We start from the raw sequence: 25564 nt of genomic DNA on the forward strand, positions 1-25564 counted from the left end.
TGTAAATGACATGTGGAACTCTTTGTTCTTGGTTGTTTGTTAAGTCCCTTTTCTCTACCCTAGCCTGTGTTTCCTGATACACTGGAGAAGTTTACTGGACTCATGGTGGGTCTGATGGTGATTTTGTGTGGCCATTTCCCAAATTATATTACAGCCCTGCCTAGGCTTTTCCCAGTTGTAATGGAAGGGAAAAGGGTAGTGAAAAGAAAGCAATTGCCTCCAACTATAATATATTAGGAGGTATTTCTTCCTTGTGAGGCCCTCCCTCTGATGGCCTTGACTGTGGAGAAGAAACAAAACATGTATGATCTACCTTCTTTTCTCTCTTCTCATTCTAGGAGCTCCAGGATGCAGAAGTATCAGCACAAGCACACACACACTCGTGCACACTCATGTTCTGACAGATGCACATCAACAATACTCTAAGTAAAAGACTCACAACCTCTGAGATTCCCTCCTTCAACTCACCATTCTGTTTTGCAATTGTACAACAGGAGAAAAGTAGCTACAGCAAAAAAGCACATCCCTACAACCTCCACCCCCATCAAAAACCAGGGTTCTAAGGGCTGGGAATTCTATATTGGCAGCATCCATTCATTAAAATGAGAAGAATCTTGTATTCTTGATTCTGGGAAGAATCTTGTATTCAGTCTTCTCTGGGTGAGGGGGAACCACAGATCCTTTCTGAGTGGAGAGTAGTGAGAATAAAAAAAATGTCAAGCGGGGGGCTGGGGGTTTAGCCCAGCGGAAGGGTGCCCGCCCCGCACGTGCAAGGCCCTGGGTTCGGTCCTCAGCCCTGGAAAAAAACAATGTCAAGCGGAAGAGAGGCAACCAACTCTAAGCAGGGACAAAGGACTCAGGCAAGGACAGTTGCAATACCCTCAATCATTCAACTATAATTTTATTCTGCTGTAATTTTATTGCCCACCAACCATGTCCTAGACATTGTTTTGAGTGCAAGGACAAACAGTGAGTATGACTTCCATCCAGAGCAGCTAATAGCTTAATAACTGTTACCTAATAAGCAAGTAGTAAGTAAAGAAATGCATTGCAAGTGCGATGATTTATGGTTATGGTACAGTTATGGTGACTGTGTGATAAAGGGGCCATTAGATCTAGCTAAGAGATAGAGGTCAAGAAGGAGAGCTGCTTGGTTATGGTGGCAGCATAGAACTAAGGGTCCACTGTACCAATGTTTGAAAAGGAAATGGCCATATGTGGTTGAAACTGGACAGAAATGCTCTCAAAGTCTGGACCATTTCTGTTTTCTGGAGATACATAGACTGTCAATACTTGTGGCTCCTTTTGAGATGCAGGGTGGTGCATCATATGCTCTGCATTTGAGTACCAGCCTTGATGCTCTCCAACCAAATGGCCTTGGAGAGGCATTTTACTTTGCCCAGTGTTTTTCTCAAGGTGCTATCTGCCCTGTCTGCCTCCTCAGGTAGTTGTAAAGAACCCAGAATATAAACTGGTACACACACTGTCAGCTGTGTTACTGTAGAAGTGAGTCATTGTTTTTCTCTGTTTTGGCAGATCCCTTCCTCTCTGCCTCCTGAGCTTGACAAAGGACTTCCTTCCCTGACACAAAAACTCCAAGCTTCTAGACAGATCCCTTGGGGCTGCTATGAAGGCCCCAAGCATCTGTTCCCAGCTGCAGACTCCAATCTCAGGAAACAGGAGTCTCCGTGGGGAGTAGAGCAAAGCCAAGACTCGATAGGAAACAAGTTGCTTAGGGCTTTGAGGCAATAAGCATAGCATGCATGCAGTATTAATAACCATATAAACAGGACTCTAGGAATGGTCCTCTCTGTACTGTGCCAGCAACATGTCTAAACAATACTTGTAATATTAAATGTTCAATGCTTTCATAAAAGTAATACTATTTGTTCATCTTCTATAATTCTCTGTACCCCTTCTTTCTATTTTATCTGTTCTGAAAATCCACTCTCTGGTAGAAAATAAACAGAAGTTCAGATATGCAGGTTCAAGATTGAGAACTATCTGGACTCCTTGATTTTGTCACTCACAAAATTGTGTTTATGGCATTGAAGGTGACAATCTCAGATATGAGATAGTATTTAATGAAAGAACCAAAAGTTTAACTTCCCAGGGGCTGACCTTCCTTCGGTAAAGAATGTGAAATAGATGAGCTTTACAGAGTGGTGAAAAGATCAATTAGATTCTAGAGACCTGAGTTCAAATCTAAAGACCACTGTCTGACCTTTGGTAGGAAGCCCGTGGTGCTCAGGCTCCTTATTCATAAATCCATCTCTGATGCATCTCTCTCTTGCATCTGTTGTGATGACAAACTGAAATAACAAAGGTGAGTCCCATTCACAATTTCTCTACTAGTTAACTTTATCACAATGATTTCACAAGTAGTTAACATCATTATCCCATAGCTGTTACTGGGTTATAATCATGTTTTGGTTCTTGTCCATTCCCTGAGTACCATTCTGGAGAATCCTCTCAAGGTCTCAGAATGTTTTATACATATAGCCCAATTGCCTAATTTTCATGAATTATTAGAAGGAAAATAGCATGTCACTATTTTACACTAAAAGTGTGAATAAATGTTTTCATAGACAGGACTGGTTATCTGCTCACCACTGTGGACCCATCACTCCAAATTATGTGAATCTCTAATGGAATCTCAAATTCAATTTCAATTGGCCAGAGAAGACATATTACACATAAAAGGAATCTTCCCACGTTCCTCAAATTAAGCATACTCTCAACCCACTCATATTTCTGTCTGTTCCACAAAGTCCTTGGTTCTTTGTTATGTCGGGGCTTTTTTTGGCAATGCATCCATTTATTCAATGTACTATGGATTTCATAAAAAACCAATCTCCCTTTTTGTCCATCCGCAGCATGGTTTATGTTTGTTTGCATATGCAAGATTGGGCTATTCTTTTAAAGTTGACAACAGTTGGGATTTAATCTTGGTGTTGTGAAAAGCCTACTTCTCTCTTCTTTTTATTGTTATTATAAAGCTGATGTACAGAGAGGGGTTGCCATTAAAGTTCTTAGTTCTTAAAATGCTATGCAAAACCTTTCTTGAGAGCTCTTTGCAGTTTTACTCCAACATTACTTCCCTCCTATATGTTGTATTACCTCTCTGAAGTTTTCCTTGTAGCCAAATAATACCTTTTGTTATTTCACACTGCATATTCCATACTTTCTAGTCTCTATATGTGTCTATGCTCTTCCAACTGCTTAGAATGTCTATGTCTTCCTGTCTGCAACTCAAAGCCCATTATCTGCACAAAACATCCCTTGACTCCCCCAGCACAGGCACACTCCCCTCCTCTTCCACAATGCTTCCCCAACGCTTCTCCATAGCCATTCTGTGCAATTATTAATCCTGAGTGCATCTTCACCCAAGAAGGAGCCCATTCCCAAAATACATTCTCCATTGACCCCTGAAATTTCACCTTTTGGCTCTCATTTCATCAGCATAATGACTTCCCATTTGTTTTTGCAAGCTGGGACTGTGAGGGAAATTTGGAAATGCCCCCCATTGCAGCCTACAGTGCTGCTATGGATCTTCCAGTTTTGTATCCGATGATACCAACAAGGCACGGTCTGGTAGTGAAAAGAAAGGAGAGACCAACACGGTTGAAATGGACCTTTCTTGGGGAACACATATTACCTTCTAATCCTCCAATATTCCTTCTAATCTTTGAACAACATGCATTGCAGAAAGTAAGTGGGAGGGCTGTAACATACTAGCAGGAATTAGTGCCAGTGAATAAACTATTAGATGGCTTTCCTGGTGATAACATAGGGAAGAAAGATAAGAGCAGCAGGTTTACACCAGCATGTAAATACTGGGTGTTTGGAGTGGTTGGAGCAGGGCTAGGACTAAAGTTTTAAAATTAAGGAGGACCATGCAAGTATACAGTCAACACTTACACAACCCTGAAAGTGTCTCCTTACTTTCTTTCCTTCATACTAGGAACCTTTCTTGCCTCACCCTAATCCTGACCCTTGAACAGAAGATTCAGAATGAGATCACAAAGCAAAGAGTAGGGGAAAAAATCATAAAGACAAAGTGCTTCATAGCAGCAAAATGATGTGCAAGTCTAGCTTTAGATATAAGCTATACCTTCTCCATCCATTGGATTTTGTTTATCCAAGACTGCAGAAAAATGTTTATTTTGCTACAACCTCCCCTATTGTGATCTAAAGCTTACAAGATTAAATCTGAAAACACTTCCAGTTTTAATGGTGCCCAAACAAGTAGCTCAACTCTCTTATTTAACTCAGGCCTGGCTTCCATGATGGACTAGTAATTACCTTTCCACACCCAACTCCTGTTTCATGCCCTATATTTGCCAGGCTAATGCTATTCTGGGTACTCATCATGGTAAATAATGCAAGGGAATAGCATGAAGGCTCCAAAAGCAACTTTGGAAAGGAACAGTTTTCAATGTCTCTCAACTCACTTTGTTCTGGGATGAAGAGATATCTTTTCACATCTGATCAAAGTAAAAGGAAACAAGTTTATTTTTGACTTTTTTCTAACACTATCCCAGCTATGCCTGAAACCTCAGCTTCTTAAAAATATATCCAATTTCCAACCACTTATTAAATATGTCTCTGAGATTTAAGGGAAAAACAAATGAGACAAATGAAAGGCATTCTGGCTGTTTTGCTACCCCTGCCCCCAAATGTCCCCTAATGTTCAATTCCTTCTAAAATATCATTTTGTAGTGCCTTTAAAACAGACATAATATGATAGGATCTTAGAGGATCTCTGATCTAGGTCATCTTTTGAAACCTAGAGACGGGATGGGAGGTGAAGCTATGGGCTGGTGTTAAATAGTGAAGTTTCAATAGCTCACAGAAAGTTTTACTTGTTGAAAATGCTAATATGCTTCACTTGACATACAGCATTCAGATTCTTCTAGAATCAAACAAGACTGCTAGATTATATCAACCTGCATCATTAGTAATAATTATAATTACTAGTAATTATAAAACACCTTAAAGAAATGTGGATTTGTATATCTTAACCTACAGAAATGAGAAGTGCTTTTTGAGAGCTTTCCATCCTCACTTTACAAAATGTCTTAGAAAGTCTACATCTTTCATAACTGTGGCTCCACATGGCTGCATCTCACTGTCCGTTCAGAATCAAAAGGGATATTTGGGGTAAGATCAGAGGTGAATAGAAATTTGGTGAAGTCATCATAAGGCAAATGCAACAAGGTCAATATAAACTCTCACAGAAAAACTCTACTGATTCATGCCACTATACAACATCCTCAGGAGTCTCTTACTTCCTATCTGTGTGATGAATTTATGCAGTTATAAAAGCTCTGATTAGTTTGTTGTTTATTTGTGCCAAAAGTAGGGCTTGAACTCAGGGCCTGGGCACTATCCTTCAGCTTTTTTGCTTAAAGCTGGTGCTCTGTTACTTGAACCAAGTCTTCATTTGAAAGCTTTTTAGTGGTTAATTGGAGATAAGAATCACACAGACTTCCCTTTTCAGGCTTGCTTCAAACCACAATCCTCAGATCTCAGCCTCCTGGTGAGTAACTAGGACACAGGCATGAGCCACTGGCACCTAGCTTTATAATCAGTTTTGAATAAATTCCATGAAGGCATCTGACCCCAGAAGTCTTAGTCTGATAGCTAGATGCTAAAGTGTTGCAAACAGTATCCCCCTTTCCTGATTCTATAAATATTACTATATGTAACAAATGAAATGTAAAGGCAAGTTATTCAACTCTGGTTGCACACTAGAATCACAAATGAAACTTTAAAAACACACCAAAGCCTGGACATCTAATCTAATTTGGGGTGGGGCAGTCACCTGTCCTCAAAATTGTATTAAACTTCAGGTGACTTTAATGTGCATCCAACATTGAGACCCATTATTCTAGATGCAGAAGTTCTCACACTTTTGTAAGTACCTAAATCACCTGGACTCTTTATTCAAAAATCACAGATTCTGGAACCCCCTTCAGCTGGTATGGTGTGGGAGATAAGAGTCTACATTTACAAATGCTTCCTGCTATAATAAGGAAGCTTATGAGCATTATAAGCTAACGTTGTTGATCAAAGGACTACCCTTTAAAAATCACTGAAGTGTCACAAGGCACTTTACATGTCTACAAAATATTTACAGGTCAAAACCAGTTCAGCCAAACTCTGTCAATTTATAGGAAATGGCACTCGATGATTATCAGATGGTTCCACTTATTTAGAAATATTTACTTACCTGATGCAATGTGAAGCAACAAAAAATAAAACTTGATCTAGGTGCTTGCGCTCTCTCTCCTCCCTCTCTCTCTCTCCCTCCCCCCTCTTTCTCCCCTCTCCCTCTCCCCTCTCTTTCTCTCTACATACACACTCACACACACACACACACACACACACACACACACACACACACACACACATTTCTTTTGCCTTTCTCTATTGATAGGATCTGGGGAGGTTTTGTGTGTGTGTGTGTGTGTGTGTGTGTGTGTGTGTGTGTGTGTGTGTGTGTGTGTGTGTGTGTGTGTGTGTGTGTGTGTGTGTGTGTGTGTGTGTGTGTGTAATCATGAGTCTAGAGGTAAATTCCAAAATTCCCTATGGAGCCTGAATATGTACCCCATAGTTAGGGTTGCTCCATGCTGGGTTAGTCCTCAGCAGAAATTTGGTGAGAGCCAGTTTCAGCACCTTGGAGAGCAGCCTCCGTGCTCTGCACCATAATTCAACAAGGACAAAGGCACTACAGTAATTATTCCCTATGAAGAGGAAGAATGAGAAGCACACAGCAGACCCTGATCTGTGACAAATTCATGAATCCCACTGTGTCAGATATTGTGAAATCCCTTGATAATAGTACAAGGCTTTCAAATATTTAGTAGGCTTCTAATCCATATGCCTCTACTCAGTGGTATGCGCCAATAACTACATGAAAACTTTTCAGCTCTGCTTTCATGTCCATTGCCCTTATCTTTCTCCTCCCCTTCCTTTTTTCTTTCTTCTCTTCTTTCTGTTTCTTCCTTCTTCTCCCTTCCTTCAATGTTCCCTCCCCTCCTCTTTTTCTCATTCCCTTTAGTGACAGGTATTTTGTGTCCCTGTCATCAAGAAAAATGCCTTGCACTTGGTAAGTACTCAATAAACATTTATTGAATAAATGGGTAAAATATACCAATATGTTCAGCTTTTATTGAAATGCTCCAAAAAGTTTGGTGGTCCTTAAATTTGAACAAATGACAAAATAACCTAGAATGTAGGTTAAAATACAGATTTTTGGGTACGTCTCCAGAGTTTCTGGTTTAGTTGGCTCATGATCTGGGATGGGAACTAAGATGGTTTAGTGGGTGACTATCACGATAGGAAAAAACATGGTTATATAATAGGATGAATAAGTGCCAAGACTAGAACCTGATTGCTGGGTATATGGTATTAACTGTAAAATTATTTAAGCCTCTCTATATATCTCTCAATTTCACAAATAAAATGCTGAAAATAGTGCAATATAGTATTCAGTACCCATGTGTGTTTTAAGGTACATGCAAAATTTTCCCACTCAACCTCTCTCTCTCTCTCTCTCTCTCTCTCTCTCTCTCTCTCTCTCTCTCTCTCTCTCTCTCTCTCACACACACACACACACACACACACACACACACACACACACACACACATTCACACAGGAGCTTGTTCTATGGACTGCCCACTAGTCTGATAATTCTGGTGTCCAACATGCAGCCTAACATATCCTAGGAGTTCAACAGAGACTAGATTCTTAGGTGTGTGAATGTATGACAACTTCCCACTTGTTCCCTCTCCTCTCACATCATCTGTCCCATTGTGAGGGTGGAGAGACAGCAGATACTAAAGCTCATCTTAACAGTCTCCTCACAGAGCTGTCACTCTGGCACCAACGTGCTCTCTTTACTGAGCGGGCCCCACATAGATTTTTCTCCTTTGAATTCTCCAGGCAGATATATTGATCCAGTCCAAGTGACATCAATAGACCCAGGTAAGTGAATAAAGCTTCTGGAGTTAGCCTTAAAAGATGTATGATGTAGTCTCAAGATACCACCTGGAAGCTTCCACACCCTGCCTGGCCTCACTTTCCATCCATCCTGACTACTAAATGGCATCTGCATCTTAACTCTGCCCTCCTTCCCCAGTCTAGATGCTTCCTATCCAGTCTGTGGATGACTTGAAGAGGCTATGTATAAAAATAAAAGGTGAAGGTGACAGGAAATAGAAAAAAAAACCATGTGATTCCATCCCCTGTTCCAGATCAGACACTATCTACTCCCTGAGGCAAAGTTCCTCAGGCTGCCCTCTCTCACACGATGAGGTCATCTGAGAGCTGCTATCCTCCCTATAGGCTGGAGGGGGGCATTCTGCTTCTTCCTCCCCAGAAACCCCTCTGCTCTGTGCCCACCCAGAAAAGATCTTTACAGATTCCTGAGCTGGGTGCTGACATAGGCTCTGTGAACCCACTCAGCCCAGAAAAGAGGCAGCACAGACCACTTTATGGATCTACAGCCCTGTGATCTGAATGGTGTTCTGGACCACAGATGTCTCTCTGTAAGAAAGATTATAAGAAACATTTAACTCACAGGAACAGTGTACGGATTAACAGCTAAAAATGTTTAGCCTTCTCCTGGTACACAGCATTAGTAGTAAAATTAACAGGTACTCCCACCTGAACACTTATAATGTATTAGACAGTACTTATATTAATCACCCTAATCCTTATGACCATCCTAAATGCCATTGTCTGAGCCATCCACAAATGTAGAAGGAAGCTAGGATACAGACAAATGAAATGAAACAACTGGCCCAAATCCACAACTAAGACAAGTGACAGAGCTAGGAATTGAACCCACACCATTTGATTCCAGGCTTTTGGTTTGTTTGGGCTGATACCAGGGCGTTAATTCAGGGCCTCCCACTCTTTTTTAAATTGTATTGCTGTACAGAGGGGTTAGAGTTACATGAGTAAGGTAATAAGTACATTTCTTGTTGAATATTGTTACCCACTCCTTTGTTTTTCTTCCACTAACCCTTCCCTTCCCCACTTCCCCCTCCCCTGAAGTTGAAATGTTCACTTCTGACCTAGTGTCTTGTGAGTATCATTGTTGCAATGGGTCATCCTGTGTCCTTGTTTCAGCATTTGTTATTCCCTTCCCTTCCCTAAATCAGATAAATGTATATACAAGATGCAGGATACCGGAAACAAAGGCCAGGGATAAACCAATGGAAAAGAAAAAATGATATAAAATAAGAAAAAAGAACTAGATACAGCACATTGGTGACAACAAGGTCAGCAACCAAAAGAAATCATATGAAGTGAAGTAAGCCACACCCAAAGAAACATAGGCTCTATGGTTTCCCACATCTGTAATAATTAGTATATGCCTAGGATAGTCCTCAGCCTCCTGAGTAGCTAGGATTACAGGCGTGAGCCACCAGCGCCCGGCTCTTACTTCTTTCTTTCTACCCACTTTCTATTCAGCTGGTGCCTCGCTGTAAATGTCTCTGTCAAGACACAAGGCTTGACAGCAGAGGCCAATAAACTTTGCCTGTATAAAGCAAAAATAGTGTTTTCCAGCTTTCTGAGCCAAGCCATTTCTGTCACAACTATTTACCTCTTTCTGTGTCAGATGAAATCAGGCACAGACGGTATGTACATGAGTGGGCATGACTGTGTAACATGCAAAGTTTACTGACAAAAGCTGGAGGCTAGATTTACCCGAAGGCCATAGTTTACTGGCCCCCATCTACAGCAGCAACATAGATCTAAAGAGAATTGGGATGGGAAGACCTTGACAAACAGTAGGTACTCAGTACATGTGAATTGCTTTTGAAGTCACTTAAATTCATGAGACAGCACCAATAAATAGTCCTGTGAATATAGTTTCATGGGAAAGCTGGTCCATTTTTTCCTTGAATTTATGTCAAGAGGGTTCATTCCTAGCTTGGCTCTTCTATGAGCTGGGGTCTGCTCTGTCCCCTCCCCTGGCCTAGACAAGTACACTCACCAAGAGACAAGGCCACTCACCTTTGGAAACTGTTGCATCTGTGGGGAGGGCTGTGGAGATTGGAAAGGTCTGCTGCTACCTGCTGGGTGAGTGGACCACCCATTGGTGGAGAGAAATCTCCACCCACTGGAGAGAAATCAAGAAGCCCTGGTACTGAAGCCAAGGCTGCAGCTTGTCTGGTCTCCCACCAGTGGTGCAAAAGCTACCTTGGGTGAGTATTTCCCTTCACATGAATCAGTGCAATTAAAAGGTTGCCACTGCAGGAGGAGCCCAGGGACAGCCCATCTGGCAACAGTATGGGGGATCTTCACCTCCTCTGTAGCTGTCACCACTGGGGCTCGGCCTACAACAGAGAAAACATATTTTGAAATGATTTGTTTTCATTTACATTTATTGGTTTATAGTCATGGGACGTCTACAATGCTTCTATGAGCTCCAACACAAGTTACAGCTTAAAAAACAATCTTGGAATTGAAATGAAGGCAGAATGAAGTCTACGAACCATGCCACTCAGATTCCCAAGTGCTCCAGAAATGGCAGCATGAACCTGAGCTCTGAACACCACCAAAGATCTACTCAACTGAGTCAACTCATTCATTACTTGGGGCTATTTCTTTGGTTCCCCCACTCCAGTTCTCATTCTTCTTCCTTGCTCTTTTTGGATTCATCGCCTCTCACCCCATAGAAGGATTCTTCCAAAAGCCAATGGCTCTACAGGGAGCTAAAATGTCCTGTATAATGTGATTTTCCACTCTGAGGGCAAGTGTAGCAACTAAGAAAAGTGATACTGTCCGCAACAGCATAATGCTGTGGCATTCTCTGGACATATCTATTTCCCAGTCTGCTGTCAATCTTTGGTGTATCCTCCACACCAAAGAAGACACACCTTCCCTTCTTGCACTGATCTTCCCCCCTCTCAGGCCTCCCATGGTATAGTCTCTGTAAGTTACATTGCTTGAAACTTTTCTATCCATTGTTTTATATTCTCCTCCAACTATAAAGAAAGCTTCTTTGAAGCAGAAATTATTGTACCAGAGTAATAACTGTATTTATGAATATTGAATGATAACCAAACTTTAATGTGTTTACTGGAATAAACAATTATCAGTGGTTTATAATAATTTGCCTGCAAAACGTGAAGCGCATATTCATCTCTTGTGGCCTTTGCAAGCAACCTTTCTGGCTGTAGCACCTCTCCTCATCTCAGCCTTCACATGACTGATGCCTTCACACCCATCCGATCTCAATGTCAACACTGTCTTCAGAGAGGCATTCCCTTATCACTCAAGGTAAAAAACAATCCCAGAGTGGTTCAACAAATTTTTATTGACCAATATTTATTATTCAGTGACCTCCTTTATGTAGATGAGGAACACCAAGGCCCACTTTGGCTATAAGTTACTTGTCTATGGCCAGAAATTGACACGAAGTCATAAATGGAGCTCATCTATCATCAGAATACTATAATATTCATATTACTCCTGTGCTGTGAGTACACCTAGACATTGTTATTATTCAATGCCTATTTACCTCAGTATTTTGAAATCTTTATGAGAATAGGGTTTGTCTTCCAGGTACATCCTGTGTAACTCAGCTATCTAGTACAGGATGTAGTACATCAACCATATGTATCCCATAGATAGATAGATAGATAGATAGATAGATAGATAGATAGATAGATAGATAGATAGATAGATAGATAGATAGATAGATAGATAGATAGATAGATAGATAGATAGATAGATAGATAGATAGATAGATAGATAGATAGATAGATAGATAGATAGATAGATAGATAGATAGATAGATAGATAGATAGATATGCTAGTCAGTAAACTGCCATGTAGTTGGCTTCCAATGCCTACTTATACATAGACTGGCTGAGAACTCAAGGCATACACACAGAAGACACAAGCCCTCCCTTATTCTAGTCCTTTTCCTTTGAGTAGTAAAATAGTCTTTTCCTGGAGTGTCCCCTAGGATGCCAAGTGACAAAGATACTAAAGAAATCTCCTTGAACATCTGTAGCAAGAATAGGGAAATTGAATATCTAACATGAGTGGGTTTTATGCCAAGTTCTAAATCTCAGCTAATTGTACTGTAATACATGTCCTTTGGGGTCCTCACCAGGCATGAATTATGTTCACTCAGGAGTAGATGAATTCTCTTCACTCAGGAATGCTGCTTTCCTCCAGTCCGAAGGTAGACCAGTTCAAGTCAGAGAAAGGGTGTTGGCTGATCTCAAGTTAGAGAGTTTCATGGCTTAGAGCAGAAACAGCAATAAAGACAGAAGTTATGAGTCTACAGCCAGCAGGGAAATCATGTGGGAGGCTGCTAACGCACCATATTCATATCTCGAAATTTCATAAGACCTGATCCACTCTCATGTCATGTACTAATATACTTCTTTTTCCTTCAGGTTAGATTCCCCTTCATTTTAGTCAACTACTTTTTGCAATATTAAGTCTACTTGTCCTCTTAAGCTCTCTCTTTCTATCTGCTTCTTCTTCCTCCCATCTAGACCTTCCCAGCCTTAAGAAGGCAGTGTAATAAAGTTTCTGCAATCACACTAAGGATTTAAACTCTTGCTCTGCCAGATACTAGTTATTTGTCTGTAAACAAGTTATCTAAAACTGCTTGAGTCTCAATTTTATTTTTATTTTTTATTTTTTTATTGTGAAAATACCGTACAGAGGGGTTACAATTAAACAGGCAAGGTAATGAAAATACCATACAGAAGGGTTATAATTACATGAGCAAGGTAATGAGTACATTTCTTATCAAGCATTGTTGCCTCCTCCTTTGTTTTTCCCCTACCATCCCTGCCCTCCCATCTCCATGACTACACTCCCCTTCCCCCATCTCCCACCCACCCCACCCCGTCACTCCACCCCCACCCCTGCCAAAGTTGTAAAGTTCGTTTTTCAACATAGCATCTTGTATATCTCATTGTTGCAATGGGTCCACCTGTATCCCTATTTAAACAATTTGTTTTTTTTCCTTTCCCCTCCCCAAATTATGCCAATATCAAATGCAGTGAAAACAGAGGTTATACCGTGGGGGAGGGACAAACAAAGCAACAAATAAATCACCTTATATATGGAACAATAAAAGACCCTGAATAGCAAAAATGATCCTTAACAGAAAGAATAGTGCTGGAGGAATAGCAATACCAAATTTCAAATTCTACTACAAAGCCATAGTAATCAAAACAGCTTGGTACTGGCACAAGAAAAGACCTCAGGACCAATGGAACAGAATTGAAAACCCAGAAATGAAACCACAGACCTAGAGCCATCTAATCTTCGATAAGGGAGCTAAAAAAAAAATAGAATGGAAGAGAGACAGTCTCTTCAGTAAATGGTGCTGGCAAAATTGGTTAATCACTTGTAGAAAACTAAAGCTAGATCCTTATATATGACCCTAAACCAGAATCAACTCCAAATGGATCAAAGACCTTGGAGTCAAGGCAGACCCCCTGAAAATATTACAAGACAGAATAGGAGAAACCCTAGGTCTCCTTGGCACAGGCCAAAATTTTTTAATAGAGACCCAGAAACACAACAAATCAAAGAAAGGTTGGACAAATGGGATTGTGTGAAATTGCAGAGCTTCTGCATGGCAAATGACATAGCTAGCAAGATCAATAGAAAGCCAACAGATTGGGAGAAGATCTTCACTAGCCATACAACGGACAAGGGTCTCATATCTGAAATATACCTAGAACTCAAAAAATTAAATCCCCCAACAACAAATCCTCAAAGAAACAACTGCCCAATAAATAAGTGGGTTATAGACTTAAGAGAAACTTCTCTGAAGAGGACAGAAGGATGGCCAATAGACATGAGTACATTTCTTATCAAGCGATGTTGCCTCCTCTTTTGTTTTTCCCCTAACATCCCTTCCCTCCCATCTCCACAACTACACTCCACCCCCCCCCCCCCGCACTTTACAATCACATGTTTAATCTCATTGTTGCAATTTGAGTCTCCATTTTAATTTCAGCAAAATGGAGGTAATCCTTACAGGGTAGTTGTGAGGATTAAATAGTACACATTTCATGAAAGGTTTAGCATGAGGTATGACAAATAGTAAGATTTCAATAAATGATAGTTACGTTAGTCTCATTATTCATCTCATTTCTCCTCTCCAAAATTCCTCCCTTAATGTTTACCTTTCTCTCTAGGTACATAACCACATACCCACACCCACATCCACCCCCCCCCACACACACATAATGTGGCTTAATAAACACCAAACATAATCCATTCCAGTATCTCAAGTTAGCCAATGTGCTTGACTGGGTAGTCACTGGTACTGCAAAATTTTATCTCTCTCTTCAGTTCCCCACATCTGTTTATCCTTAAGACATTTTCTTTTCTCCATCTTTCCTGAAAAATACTATTTTCAGTATTGACAGTAGTCCTCAGCAGTGTGTTGTCATCATAAGCTCTAGCTGGATGCTATTCAGAACTTTTGGCTAAAAGAGCCAGGGTATCTGCCACTTAGAATCTCTCTCACTTTGCCCACCATGTTTAATTCATGTGTGTTGCAGACCATTTAAAGAGGCTCAATGAGCTGTGAAGATCAAAATATGAGCCACACAGGTTGTACATTATTGAATTAAGATGCTAAATATGAAGCCTAACTGATGCCAAGGAAGGAATAGTGAAAGCATTGGTAGCTCATAATGATGGAAAGCGTGATGGGTCAAGTCAGTAGCAAATTGAAAAGATGCATGACTTCAAGGAAAAAGCCATTTATCACATTAAAGTCATCCTCAATTCCTCCCTCTCCTTCGCCCTCTACATTCAATCTATCACTGAGACCTGTCATTTCCACCGTCAAGTAAATCTCAAGTATCCATTTCTCTTTGTTCCCACTGCTTCACACAAGGTCAAGCCCCTGATTCCTCTCTCTGACTATTACAGTGGATTATTTTGTCATAGTGGCTCTTTCCAATCCAATCCTCACTCAGAAATCTTTCCAAAATACTGACCACAGTATGTTACTTTTCCATTTATGATTTTTGCATTGGCATCTTGTTACAGATTCCAAACTTATCATGATTTGGAGCTCTTCATAGTTATAGTCAACTGAAGCCACACTCCCTCTTGCTCACTCCCTGGCTGTTCCTTTCTGTTGCTCCAACATTGATAAGTTCATTCTCATCTTAAAGCTCTTACTCTATGCCTGTTTTATGGACAATGTTTCTCATCCAGGTCTTCTTTGCCTCTTCTCAGCATCGTCCCCATTCCCAATTGCACTCAGCTGATCTTCCTGTTTATTTTCTCAAGCATTCCCTTTACTTATCTTTTCTATATGCTCCCATGAGATGCTTCATTTTTATTCATGGAGTGTCTTTGTAGTTTTACAGTGCAGGTAATATAGCATTTATAAATAAACATTTATCAAAAGACTAAATGAATTAATTCATCACAGGATTTGCTGCCAGGATTTGAGTTTTCATTTTATCACAGGCTAGATTGCAAATCCATAGCTACCAAGACTATTGACTGTACTGTGAAGGCACAGATGGTTGATCAAAACAGAGCAACAAAACTTCCATATTCATGGAAATAAACCATTCTTATTCATTTAGTAAATATTCACTGGCTACCTATGATATGCCCGACATGCTCAGGCACTCAGAACACTCTGAATAGAGCTTCAAGTTGGGAAGAAACAAGTATTCGACTTATAAATATATAATTATGCCTGGGTTAAGAGCTGTGAAGGAGAGAAAGTGTCCTGTTGAGAATAACACCAGGGAAGACGATAGTCGAGAAATGCTTCTCTGAAGAGAAAACAAAACATTTAGGCTACAACTGGAAGGCTAATGAGTGATGAGTAGAAGGGAAATGGTCCAAAGGAAAAAGCTTGGCATCTGCATGGCCTGCATCTTAAAGCAGTGATGAAAATTTATTTCTGCTGGATAAGATACAGTGATGGAGCCCTTATTCCAGAAACCAGGGACCCCTTTCAATTACAAAGGAAATTGAATTTTTTTGAAAAGTAACTTTTCTGAAACTATAAGTTACATTTATTATAAATATAAATAATTCCAAATCTGGTTATTCTAAACTTGGAAGACCAGGCAGATTTTTCTTTTGGCCAACCCTGTTCCATGTCTTCATTATGAGTTTTTGTTTTCTTAAAGGACTAACACTGATCTAAAAACCCTCAGCACACCAATCTCTCTCTAGGTGGCATAGATCTCTCTCGCCCTCCTTAGAAAAGAAACCATTTACCTCTGATTCCTCTGGGTGGCTGACAGACAGCACATTAGAACAACACTTAGGCATTTACGGCATAATTTTCTAAGCACATTTATTTAGAAAAATCCCTAAATTATTTAATAGTCCATAACTTCTGCCAACTCATTATATAAGTCTGGATCTACAAACCAGGTGGAGAAGGAAACAGATAACAGATCAACATCCTGACTGAAGCCCAGGGCATTAATTCTGCCCCTGGACCAGACCTTCAAGTGACTATGCTGTGCAGGAAAGTTCCTCGTTACTCATTCCCACAGTAGGGACATGTAGGGTCTCCTCTTCTTGAACCCAGAAAAATCAGAGAAAGGATGGACAAAACACTATCTATCTGTAGGCAGGGTTATATTCTGATCAGTGCCTACTAAGAATTGTCTCTGTGTTGCTGTGTGACTTTACTTTTCTATACCTTAAAGTCTTCTTTTTCTCATATAATGAGGCTTGCAAACTACATCCGGGATTTACAAACATATATTTCTAATCACATAACCTTTTCTTCAGAAGTAATTTATGTGGAGGCCCAAACAGGTAAAGCAGAGTCTACCTATATTTTGCTGTGGAGTGGGAGTTTCCAGAAGGCGCTACTAAGGAGAAGGAAACCTCCACAAGGGACAAAGTCAGACGGCACACTTTGATCATGGACTTCCAGATTCTACAACTATGAGAAATACATATCTGTTGTGTAAGCCACCAACTCTGTGGTATTTTGGTTGTATCATGCAGAACTAATGCATTCCAGCTATGGAGTCATTAACTTCTCAGTGTAAGGATGAGAATATCTATCATCACTCTGAATCAATTCCTTTCATGTGCCTGATTCAGGGTTCCAGTTTAAAGACAAAGGGAGATCAACTTCTACCAAAAGGCTTCTCCATCTGCTCCAGGTCACATAGACCTGAACTCTACCTCTCCCATATTTTGTTTTAGTATATGTTGATCGAATGAGAAAAATCCACCTAGCTTAAAACTGTATAAGTAGCCAGATCTTTCCAGTGCTCCCTCCAAACTCTTGTTTTAGCCCCCTTTCAAACAAACTCTGCTGTCTTCCTGGTAAGTACCAAATCAACATAAAAATGTCACACACCCCATCCCTGGCTTCCATTTCTACTTATTTTCTCTAGGCTATTGGCCATTCATAGGCCCTCTACACTCTTTTATCTGTATGTTTCTGCTTCTAAACATTATTTCTTCATCTAAACTGCCTCTTGTACCACTACTATTTAAATCTTGCCCACCTCAGATGCCATCTCTCCATAAAGCCTTCTCTGAAATCTCTAGTTGGAAATATTATTCGTACCTCTCCTGCACTTCTGTCACCAATGACAATGCTGAATGTAACACATTGCACCTATTTTCTTGCTATAGCTAAAACTTCTTAAATCTCCCTCTCCATTATAAATATCTTAAGGACAAGAACCATGTCTTAAATTCATTTTTAATCTTACATAGTGTTTGGCATGGTGCCTTGTAATTTGAAGGTACACAATAAATAATGGTTAAAAGAAAGAATGGATGGATAGATAAATGAATTTGAGAATAATTGTATCTGATTAGGTTGGGAACAACTTAAGTATAGATGGAGCTTTTAATATGCCTGTGCATAAAGTAGGAAGTGTGAGACTGGAATATATGATGAACCTGGGGGCAAGGGTCAGAGACAAAAGATGCAGCAACTCATAACTCATTCAACAGCTACACATTGGTTTTCACTAATGATATGCCATGCTGGGGACTGTTGGCTGATGGTATGCAACAGAAAAAGTTCTTACTTTCTTGAAAATTGCAATGAAGTGGGAAAAACAGATATTAAGTAGATACTGATGCTTCTATTAAGTAACAATGGTCACAAGTAGCTTATTAAATAAAGAATTGAACAAGTTGCTCTAGGGGAAGAGTAGGAAAGAAATTATTTAGATGGAAGGATCAGTAAAAGAGCTCTCTTTGCCAAATGGCAATGGCTCACGCCTGTAACCTAGCTATTCTAGAGACTGAGATATGAGGATCACAGTTTGAAGCCAGCCTAAGCAGGAAAGTCCATGAGACTTTCATCACTAATCAACTACCAAAAAAGTCTTCAATGGTGTTGTAGCTCAAGTAGTGGAGCACTAGCCTTGAGCACAAATGCGCAGAGAGATATCATGCAGGCCCTGAGTTCAAGCCCCAGAACTAATGTTTTCTTTTTAAGAGCTCTCTAAGGAGATCACATTTCTGGTGACAGTTAACTAGGCTAAGACCCACAGGGTGAGTGGCAGTCAAATAGGCTAGGGAAAGACAAAATCTCAAGACTAAAAAAAACAAATCTCAAGACGGATGCCTCAAGAAACAGCAGGACCAGGAGGACCCAAATGCCTTGCAGAGGGATTAATGGGGGTTGGGGGGAAGATGGGAGGATACACAGGGGCATGCTAGTAGCAGTTCCTCTAGGTAAGGGAGCTTGGGTTTATCTGATCATTGGGCAGCACTGAAGATCTGAGTGGTGAAGGGGCATTTTCCCTCCTTTGTATGGCTGCTTGGTGGATGAAAGTCTGGACTAGAACTGGCTGTGGATATTTTAGTTATAAGACTATAACCTGCAGTCAGGAGTCTGAAGTGGCTTAAAGATCAGTAGTGAATAAGGAGAGTAGTAATTATGTTGCTACCTCAATTTGTCCCATGTGTTCTCTTACCTATCGTCAATGTTCCTCAACTGGAACATGAGTTCCACGAGGTCAAGGTCTGGTCATGTGTTTGTGAGTCCCCAGTGCCCACAGAAATTCTTGGCATGTAACAGGTGCTGAGTAAATACTTGTTGACTAAAATTATTATATTGCAACTTGTAAAAAGGAGGTGAATATGAAAGAACAATATAGAGAGAGAATGAATTCCATCTTGGTGCTTCAGCAACAAGAAAGTTGGAGGTGAGAAAAATGAGATGTTTAGACAATAAGAAAATCATCATTGGACATATTGTATAGATGCTTGGTAGGTATCCAAATGGATAATCTTATTTGAATCTATTAATTTAAATGCTAAGTACATAGATACATCATAGGACCATCTAGCACAGGATTCCTTGATCAAGACACTACAATGACCAAGGACCTGCACATAATAATAAGAGGATCCATAAGCTTGAATGGGAAAAATGTTGTATCTTCACATTTTTCCTAGCACTACTGGGATTAAAACATAGGGTCTCTCACTTGCTCTGCTTGGTTGCTGTTCTACTTGAGCTACACCTCCACCCCTACATTTTGCTGATTATTTTTGAGATGGAATCTCACAAAATTTTCTGGCTTCCAACTACAATACTTCAGACTTCAACTTCCTGAGTTGCCAGATTACAGGTATGAATTGCGCGTGCCTGGCTATATGCTCACTTTTATTAACTTCTAACTGAAGTTTGGCATTTCTTTGAATATGAGCTATAAACTATAGCAGTATATTTACTACCTGTGGCTTTTGTCAGTAATAGAAATTACATATATTTTATTTCACATTATAACTGTCTCACAAAATAATTTGTGCTTTGACATTATTATAGAGGTCATTAGACTTACCAATAGATCTTGCTATTTAATACACATTACAAAAAGCATATATTGCTGTAGCACAAATTTAGCTTTTTATGTGCTTATTTTTCAGAATTCTTTCCTTTGTTGTTTTCTATGTTTTACTTAGTGCATTGTTGTGAGAAGTGGTAACCAGGCATCACCAGACAGCCAGAAAGCCTGTATCTAAGGATAGGTTAAGATCCCCTGTGACTAGCTGAGGACTACAGCTGGGGAAGAGGACCTGTCAGAGGAATGGGGGACAGAAGGCAGAGGAGAAATGGCTGCAGGGTGAGGGAGGCTGACTGGAGAAACGAAATCAGGCCAATGATGCAATCAGGCCAAAGAAGCAATGTTGCAAAAAGATGACAAATTAGAGAACAGAGAAAAGTAGCAACCAGCTCCAAGCAGTGACAGTGGGCCTTCATCCCTCAGGAAGACTAGAGAGAGACATGGGAAATGGAAGCCAGAAAGCACAACATGGGTCATGGCTAGCCTAGCTTGGGCTCCAGAGTCTGTGCCAAGTCTTCCAGGGATGAGTATGCAGATGGGAGAAATATCAACAAAGAGATTTCTACTTCCTTCCCTTCGTGAGTCTGCTTCCTTATCTTTTGACTGATGGGGTAGAACTAGAAGGTTTCTAAGGGTCTTTCCAAGACAAACTAGGTTTTCACCACTCCTCTTAGCTGGGCCTGCAATGATGCCAGCTAGATGGACTGGGGAGTCCCTTTATTTATCTATCAGCTCATAGCTGCTCTCTTTTGCTTTCTCCTTGTACACTATTCTGACCCTTGTGGTACTTAACCATTTCTAACTCTGTCATTTCCATTTTATTCTCATCTTCTATAAGTTCACAAGATTTGCTCCAACAGACATTGTCTTCAGATGCACTTTATACCACCTCCTCCTCCTCCTCCCCCTCCTTTTCTTCTTCTTCCTCTCCTTCTCCTTCTCCTCCTACCGTCCTTCTCTTTCTCCTTCCTCTTCCTCCTCCTCCTCCTCCTTCTTCCTGAGTTATCCGAAGGAGTTTCCATTTAGTATGTCAGTTTAGGAGTACAGTGCATCTTGATCAATGCCTCACTCTTTAACTTTACTGCTTAGATGAGTAACTATTTGCTGAAAGAATGAACAGGGTTTTTGTGTTGTTGTTTAGGGTTTTGTGTATGTGATGGTCTGATGCTTGAACTCAGTTCTCAAGGCTAGCACTCTACCATTTGAGCCATAGCTCCACTTCTGGATATCTTTGGTGGGGTGGTTAATTGGTGACAAGAGTCTCAAAGACTTTCCTGCCTGTGATAGCTTCAAACTGGAATCCTCAGATCTCAGCTTCCTAAGTAGCTAGGATTATAAACGTGAGCCACCAGCACTCAGCAAGAATGAAGTTTTATGAATGAACTAATGATACAATAATTATATATCAAATTGCCTTGATGACAATTATTTGATTGGGCAAGTGTAATTAAAACACAAATACAGGATTTACTATATTAGTGTCTATACTAAAACTAGACTATGGCCATTACCTACATGTTCATTCATTACCTACCTGTTCATTTCTACACTCTAGAAGAAAGTAATATTCAGGATGAATTCATTCTGATCCCACAATGGAGATTCTTTTTTTCGATAGTGGGAATGAACTCTGGGCTTGGGTGTTATCCCTCAGTTCCTCAGTTCAAGGCAAGCACTCTACCACTTGAGCCACAGAGCCACTTCTGGTTTTCTAGTGGCTTATTGGAGACTCATAAGTCTCATGGACTTTCCTGCCCAGATTGGCTTTGAACCGTGATCCTCAGATCTCAGCCTCCTGAGTAGCTAGGATTACAGGCGTGAGCCACTGGCGCCTAGCTCCACAATGGAGATTAAGTTCTGTTTCATCACCCTCACCTCTTCTGCAAGATCCCAGGGGAGGGCTCAAATGACAGAATGCTTGCTTAGCAAAAATGGGGCCCTGAGTTCAAACCCTTGGACTACAACAACAAAAAAAAATCCCAGGGGATAATGACCCCATGCTGACTTCACTGGCAAGATTTCCAGTCAAGTCATTGATTGTCCTTGGCTGCTTCCTATCTCAGAAAAAGTAATTATGCTATTGTTTACTTAAACTTGAAGACTATCTTCAAAGAAACCCTCCTTAGACTTAGAGCCTGAAATGGATGCTCCAATCCACTTTAGCAACAACTCCTGTAGGATGAAGTCAAGGTTAAATCTGAGTCTTTCAGGACCAATTAGCTTTTGAGAATCCCACAATACTTTTGGTTGCTTTAGGAAAGAAATCCCTAGGCTCAGCACCGATGGCTCACACCTATAATCCTAGCTACTCAGGAGGCTGAGTGGTTTAAAGCCAGCCTGGGCAGGAAAGTCCATGAAACTCTTATCTCTAATAAACCACTAGAAAACCAGAAGTGGCTCTGTGGCTCAAGCGGTAGAGTGCTAGCTTTGAGCTGAAAAGCTGAGGGATAGTGCTCAGGCCCAGAGTTCAAGCCCCATGACTGACAAAAAAAGGGGGGAGGGAGAGAAGAAAGGAAAAAAGAAAGAAAGGAAGGAAAGAAGGAAGGAAGCAAGGAAGGAAGGAAGGAAGGAAAAAGGAAAGAAAGAAAGAAAGAAAGAAAGAAAGAAAGAAAGAAAGAAAGAAAGAAAGAAAGAAAGAAAGAAAGAAAGAAAGAAGAAAGAAAGAAAAGAAAGAGAAAGAAACAAGGAAGGAAGAGGAAGGAAGGAAGAAGAAAAGAAAGAAAGAAAGAAAGAGAAAGAGAAAGAGAAAGAAAGAAAGAAAGAAAGAAAGAAAGAAAGAAAGAAAGAAAGAAAGAAAGAAAGAAAGAAAGAAAGAAAGAAAGAAAGAGAGAGAAAGAAAAACCACTAAGTCACAGTATACTGGTCTCACATAGGGGTCAGATAGGTAAACTGGAGAAATGAGAATGTCTTAGAAAGTGCTTAATTATAAGGAACAGAAAGGGAGTTGTTTATTTGAACGATGTAGGGAAATTCAGAGAGAAAAAAATTATATGTTGGGGAAAGTAAAAGATAGATGGCATGGAGATAAGGAGTTACGAAAGATTAAGGAAGTAGAAACAGAAGCTGTGGATGGCTCGTTGAGAAAGTTCAGCAATGAAATAGAGATATGAGTCAGTAACCCAAGGGAAAGGGAGTGTTGGAGAAGAAAAGGTTCTTGGGATATAAATTGAGAGATCAGAGTCAAAGGAGGACAAAGAAGGAAAAGAAAAGTGGGATGATTGATGCACAGTAGATGCTCAATAAATATGCACAAGTTAATTAAAACCACCTGGTATGAGGGGAATAAAGTTAAATACAGCTCAAGGGACACTGAGAATATTTTTTTTTGCCTCTGTCCTACATGTTAGGTGACTTGTAGAAGGAGGCATCTCTCAGAATTCACATCTCAGGATGCAACAGTTCCCTCAGGCTACACCCATGGAAACACAGAAATAGCGCTGCATTCTCAAAGCCTGGTGAGTTCCTGGTACCAGCTGCCCATGGTTTCCTGTATATTATACCAAAACAGATTTGGAGAAAGCAGAAAGTAGACAGGAATGGCCAAGATCATGTTTCCAAATTGACACCATGAATCATTATTAGTCAAATACAATGCTAACAGAAACTGGGGTTTGGTTTTGTTTTTGCTTAAAGTGGATTCTTGCTTCCATATCAAGACAAAGCTCTAGAAAAGCTAGAGGCTTAATTATATGAGACATCACAAAGAAATTACAGACGTAAACTGAGTAAATGGGATGCCTTAGAGGAACTGATGTTCACTTATGCTGGCTTGAATGAAATGGAATTGATTTCAAAGACCCAGAGGAACCTCATAGAACAAAATCATTTAAAAATTACAGCCAGCCTTATAGGAAATGGGAAGTTTCTTACATTTCCCTTTCTGTCTTTCTCCCTCTGTGTTCTGCTGCATTCTGAATGTGTTTCACATCTACATATCTGCCTCATGTTTCTCTCTGCCCAAACTGATGTCTGTGCTCATAATCCCACTTTTAATGGCCCACTGTGAATGCCGCGGAATGAGTGACAGCCCTCACCATGGAGTTGATAATTTTGCAGTAAATCTTGTTCTTCTAGATCAAAGCCTCTGTATTCCCATTCTTTATTCTCTGAAAATAACAATAACAACTATTTACTGGCTCAGGTTAAGTGATGTATCTGTGTTAGTATAATTAGATAGTATAGATGCAGAAACAAATAATTAGACATGTTTTCCAGGCTAAGAAGGAGGTGACATGGGGAGATGATGATTGACACATTTAACTCAGAGAGTCTGGATAAGGGACACCTGGTGCTATGGGAAAAGTTGATTCTAATCTTTCAACTTCTTTTGAGAAAGCTCTTTGTTCAAATTGCTAGCAAAGGGAGAGATATATCTAAAGATTCACCTGTTGGCTTACAGCGTCTCTCTGTTGCCTCGTGTCTATGCTATATTCCCTTTCCATATCTCACCTACCCAAGAAGAAGCCAATACACTGTCTAGAAAGGAGCTGCTGAGGAAATTATCATTGTATTGGGAGCAGCAGAACTCCCCTGGGAAATGTTTGTGGCCTCAGTATGACTTTTGGACCAAGGTAAACTTGTTCTCTCCTTTCAACATACAGGTCTAATGCCACTTCCTAGGTAACCATTTCTGTGCTCCCTCAGGGAGAATTAGTCACAGCTTCTCATGTCTTCATTGTACTACATGATCATCATCCATCATGAATCTGTCTTTTCCAGACTGAGTTCAAGGAGATGCATCTGAACACTCATTTTTGTATCCTCAGCTCACCGCATGGCACATGTTGAAGATTTGACTAAAGTTCCATTGGTAAATATTCCAGTAATTACAAGTATAAGTACACCTAACAGTTTTTTTTGTTTTGTTTATTGTGAAAATACCATTCAAACAGCTTACAATTACATGGGCAAGGTAATGAGTACATTTTTTATCAAAAATTGTTGCCTCCTCCTCTGTTTCCCCTTCCAATCCCTTCCCATCTCCCTGCCCCCGCCAGCACCTGCTCCACAAAATTGTAAAGTTCCTTTTTTGTACATCTCATTGTTGCAATGGGTCCACCTGTATTCCTATTTAAATGATTTGTTTTTTCCCTTCCCCTTCACAAAGTACACCATCAAATACAGTGAAAGCAGGGGTTATACCGTGGGGGAGGGACATACAAAGTAACAAAAAATCATCTTATACATATGTTAGAAACAATTCCATGACAGCAAAAACATTTGAATCCTTATCTTGGGGCTCATTTCGCCTAACATCAACTTATCTGACCATTTCTGCTTGTCTCAGACATATACTAGATAAGGGAAACAATAAGGGAAATAAGGGAAACCATGGGACCTATGTTTCTTTGGACCTGGCTTACTTCACTTCATATAATTTTTCCAAGTCTTTCTATTTCCTAACAAATGAGGCAATGTCATTCTTTCTGATGGAGGCAGAGAATTCTATTGTGTATATATACTACATTTTCTTGATCCATTCAGCTACTGAGGGGCATCTGGGTTGGTTCCATATCTTAGCTATGGCAAATAATGCTTTGATAAACACAGTTGTGGTGGTACCTTTAGTATGGTCTTGTTTGTGATCATTTGGGTAAATGCCCAAAAGTGGGATTGCTGGGTCATAGGGGAGCTCTATGTGGAGTCTTTTGAGGAACCTCCATACTACTTTCCAAAGTGGTTGAACAAGTTTACACTTCCACCAACAATGCAGTAAGGTTCCCTTCTGGCCACA

At 40.3% G+C, this 25564-nt stretch overlaps 1 long non-coding RNA gene across 1 annotated transcript; it reads right to left on the reverse strand.

Annotated features, from left to right (window-relative positions):
* Positions 1-10236: 10236 nt before the first annotated feature.
* LOC138817043 (uncharacterized) lies at positions 10237-23931 on the reverse strand. The gene is made up of 3 exons (XR_011368754.1): positions 23865-23931; positions 12141-12275; positions 10237-10356 (listed from the first exon to the last, which is right to left on the reverse strand). It is a non-coding gene; the product is annotated as an uncharacterized lncRNA (long non-coding RNA).
* Between the last annotated feature and the right edge of the window lie 1633 nt (positions 23932-25564).

Source organism: Dipodomys merriami, unplaced genomic scaffold (assembly GCF_024711535.1).
Source record: "Dipodomys merriami isolate MVZ:Mamm:240054 unplaced genomic scaffold, mDipMer1.0.p SCAF_7, whole genome shotgun sequence".
NCBI classification, from domain to species: Eukaryota; Metazoa; Chordata; class Mammalia; order Rodentia; family Heteromyidae; genus Dipodomys; species Dipodomys merriami.